Genomic DNA, 4,889 nt, shown 5'->3' with positions numbered 1-4,889 from the left:
ATATATATATATATATTTCTACGAAAAAGACAATGATTCTATAAAATTAATAAAAATTCAATATTCATTCGAAACACTGAAATTTGAAATAAAAACTTCGACGAACATTTTTAATTAGTTTTCAAGACAATTGTTCGTGTTTAGGGAGCATATTTTAATCGTCAATAATTAAAGAATAATATGTACGTATATATTTCAATTTTTATGAAAAAGACATTAATTCTTTTATATTTTTATAAAATAAATAAAAACTCGATCTATCGCAATTATCGCAACTATTGCAACTACTATGCTACCTGTTACGCATTTCTTCTATTTCCATTCGAGGCACGATTCCAGTGGAATAATTAAAAATGGCCGCTCTCAGAGGGTTGCGAACCCCTTCGAGGGCTGGACAATAGAGGCCTCTGCTCGTCCTCCCCGTGTCCGCCATTGAAAACAACGCTCGTTTGCGTCCACTGCATTCTACCCTCTTGTATTATTGCTGCGTGTAAGCGGTCGCGTTAATTGCGTTTAAACCCGGGGGAGGGAGAAGAAGGGTATGTGTGTGGCTGTATACGGGGTGGTTCGGTCGTTTGGACGAAATAGAAGGACCGGGAGAATTGGAATGGAGGATTGGATGCGGGTGTTAAAAGCGTTTGAATTTTGTTTGTTTCAGGGGAAAAAAGAAAGTTGGATTTGGATGTAGTTGTTTTAATTCGCGCTTGGAAAAGTAGCGTAATAAATTGTGATGGAAAAATTAATCGACATTTGGATATTTGTGATAAAATTTTGTAGGTAAAATTATCGTTTACATTATTGTATCTAACCGCGATATAAGTTCTGTTAACAAGAGAAAGGTGCAAAATTGTGAATTAAAAGCACGTCTAATAAGAAGATTCTTATTATTTTTATTATTACTGTGAAAAGGAAACGATTCTATTAATTTTTCGAATAAAGTATTATCAGTGCCAATTGTAAGAAATTATTATTGGTACAAACAACAATGGGAAAAGTGACAATTGACGTATAATGAATAACATAAATAAGAAAGAGATTGAATGGAATATCGTAAACAAGAATTATTTTTCTTCTCCTTCCTTCCTTAATTAATTTACATATCACATCAAAGCAAAGGGAATCGAGAGGAAGAGAATGCTTGGGAAAAGATATCTCACGTTTTCCTTCTTTAACGCAAAGAAAAAGTTGTGTTTAGTCCACGTTCTATCGAAAAAATCATTGGTCGTTTTACGGAGAACGAAAGGAGGATCAAACCAGCAATCTCTGATGATTTAATTACAGTTCCATAATTGACCGTTCTACCAGCTACTCCACCAGCTTCACGCTTCTACCTGGAACAGATTTAATGCCCGCGCACGATGTGAACTTTTTCTCCCTGTTCTCTCACGTTTCTCTTTCTTTTGAAGCAGCTTGGACGTAAAAATAAACGTGTAATAAAAAAGACACACGTGATATAAAATATTTGTCTCGTGTGTATATTTCTTTACAAAAATATGCAATTAGATTTCACGTGGATCTCGTGAATCACGTTACGGAATATTTTAAATAACTATTTTATATTTTTATTACGAAAAACGAATAAACAAAGACATTATATTGATTTTTAACAATTGTATCAAAATTTAAAAATTGTCTGAGGCAAAACATATAAATGGAAAATTAAATAAATACGCTGTAGAGGCTCAGGTAACAAGAGAAATGTAATGAATATTTTTACAAGATATATAACGCTTTGTGACTATGCAGGCACGCGATACAATACGTGCAAGACGAACACGAGTGACGTAAACGTAGTGCACAACGGTTCTGTTTTCTCGTTCACCGAGCGTAATTGCACTGTTTGCGAATCAAGAATACGAATGTGTGTGTGTGTGTGCACACGTGTTCGCATTAATTGCCCATATCTTGATCCATGTGAAATGAATGCACTTTGAACTACACGTATATATGAATAACAAATACTAAAGGATATCAAATATTAAATAATATAGAAATCTTTACACGTATGAATATATTGAAAAAGTAACAAAAAAGTACATAAAGATTGAAGACTATGAACGAAGCCATCTTGAATAAATAACAAAAATCAAAGTTTAAATTGCTGTCAAAAGTAATTTTTCTCGAATTTTTCAAACGATTTTTATCCGCAGAAATTTCCAAAAGTTTTATGAGATACGGGGACCAAAATGGCGACCGTTCTCTTATGGTAACGCAACAGTAAAATTACAAGTTTCGAAATTTTTCGAGCCGACATTGGGATGGGATAAAACGAGACCACGAGCACGGGTTTTTAATGTTTCAAATTCTTATGAATAAAGGATGAACGTGGAAAAGTTGTATCGTGGCGGTCGATGGAAAGAAACATTTTTCAGGGACATTACTATCGTTCCATTTATCGTGGCGCGGTATACCTACTCGATATAAAACAAAACGATTACGATTTAGTTAGAAATCTTGGTATTTTCAGCGTAGAACTCTTTTAAGATTTTCGAATAACTAAATAATAAAATATTCGTATTATTATTATTATTATTACTATTTTATATATATATATATATATAGAAAATAATAAAGTATTATTATTATTATTATTTTATATATATATAAAATACGGAAAATATGATTATAATTAACGATAATTATTTCGCGTGTTTCAGTCGATAAGTGAAAGAGATTTTTTCAAGACAATAAAATATACGATGCATGGATTCTATATATTAACAATTTGCAATTACAAATAAGGATCAATGTATATATCGCTATGAGACGAATTACAAGCTCGGTCCACGCAACCTGTGCCAGAGACAACTATCTTAATTAAGTTTATCTTCGTTAAAGACTCGATTCAATGTTTCCTGTGCACATCCGCCCGATTGCAGCGCCCCTACTGCATTCGTCGATTTGCATCCTCCATTATCGACTCGCTTCGATCATGGATATAATTCAGATCGATTGTGCCCAATTTCGATACTCTTCCTTTTCTAAGTGGAATTTGAACGAACGAAAATTTGTTTGGACGTGATCAATAAGAGAAAATAATATCATTTCCTTGGATTTTGGAAAAAAAGGTAAGTATTTTTTTTACACTTTTTATATCGTTTATTATATATATGTTACATATTTATTTTATTTACAGGGTATTCTATCTGGCTGTTGTCAAGGAGAATTGACGATCAGCGTGGAGCATCATGATGATTAACGTGAAGTTACGGCACAGGAAGTGACGTCGACCGTCAACGATATCGAAGATCGATTTAAGAGGAGATGCTTCTGGAACGCGGAACCGAACAGATGTGCCTCACCTCCACTCTGTATAATTATAAATATTGTAAATAATTGTAAATAATTGAATAAAATGAAATAAAGTTATGAAAATAGAATTTTTGCATTTGTGTTATTTTATTTTAATTTATATTATTAATTTTTCTTGTATTTAAAATATTTTAGGTGAAAGTTATACGGTTTCAAAGGAAATGTATATGTTTTAAGAAATTATAGAGATAATTTTAGAAATCATATTAAGATCAAATTATTTTTTTTCGATAGAACTATATATTTTTTGATACATTGGTAGATGTGTTATTTCCTATAAAACAGATTATTAAAATAATAGTTTAAGAAATATTCAATTATCTTCTAAATTATTAATTTTTCGACTTTTATAGTCTAATACTTTTTTATAGGGAATATTTAAATACATTTATTTATGTATTAAAAAGTATATAGTTCTATTTAAAAGAAGAAAGTTGATCTTCATATGTTCTTTAAGCATTTACATGAAAAAAAATTAATAGTTGCAGAATGTGCCCCATTTAAAACCATTCAATTTTTATTTAAAACATTTTTTAATATTTTAAATAACAAACGAGATATTATATTATATTATATTATATTATATTATATTATATTATCCTTATATTAAAAAATAATATACCGGGTGTCCTAATATTATTATTTGAAATATCTCGCTTGTCTTTGAAAATATTAAAAAATGTTTGAGATAAAAGTTGAATAGTTTTAAAAGGGACGTAAAGTGATATAATTATTTTTCTTCTTAAAGGATACATAGGGATAATATTAAGATTAGCTTTTTTTTTTTTTAAATAGAATCATAAATATTTTAATGCATAAGAAGATGTAGTATATTATTCTCTATAAAAAATTATTAAACCATTTATAGTCAAAAATTATTAGTTTAAGAGATATTCAATTGTATTTAATTACCTCCTAAACTAATAATTTTTGGACTTATATGATTCAATACATTTTTATAGAGAATGTCAAAATGCATCGATTATTGCAATAAAAAGTATATCATTCTATTTAAAAAATTAATGTTAAACATTATAAATATTTTATGAATTTAATTACAAAAAAACTAATATAATAAAAATATAACTCCTTTGAAACCGTATAACTTTTATTCGAAACATTTTTTAATATTATTGAAAACAAATGAGATATCCTGGATACAAAGTTATCAGCCATCCAGTTGTTCCTAAATCTCTGAAAGCCAAGAAAAATGGTAAGAAATTAAGTAGGATATTGTTCGAGGTATCGTCAAATTCTTAAAAAATTTAAAAAAATGATAAAAAACGCACCAAAAATTGGTGGAAATAAGTGTACAAACAGTAGAAATTAAAATTTATATATAAATTGGGAAAAAAAATGTTTTAAAGCTCTAAAAAAGTGACTACGATAAGAGGAATGGTAAAAAAGTACGATGAGAAAGGTAAGTATACGATAAATGTGAAAAAACTGCTTTTAAATTATATTCTCCTGTTAAAACATCGAATTTTTGGCCAAGGGTATGGTTCTATTGTTCGAGCAATCGAAAATTTCCAGGAATTTGACGTCATTTCCAAGAAATTTAGAAATTCTAAGAACTA

General features: G+C 29.4%; 1 protein-coding gene across 13 annotated transcripts in view; it reads left to right on the top strand.

The window, feature by feature from the left end:
• Nucleotides 1–4,889, top strand: part of LOC102672787 (kinesin-like protein KIF13B) — a 130,034-nt gene that overhangs the window by 86,117 nt on the left and 39,028 nt on the right. The gene's annotated exons all lie outside the window — the stretch shown is intronic.

The sequence above is a fragment of the Apis dorsata genome, unplaced genomic scaffold, assembly GCF_000469605.1.
Source record: "Apis dorsata unplaced genomic scaffold, Apis dorsata 1.3 scaffold_67, whole genome shotgun sequence".
NCBI classification, from domain to species: Eukaryota; Metazoa; Arthropoda; class Insecta; order Hymenoptera; family Apidae; genus Apis; species Apis dorsata.
Note: the sequence above shows the minus strand (reverse complement) of the source record. Positions and strands in the feature narration are given on the sequence as shown.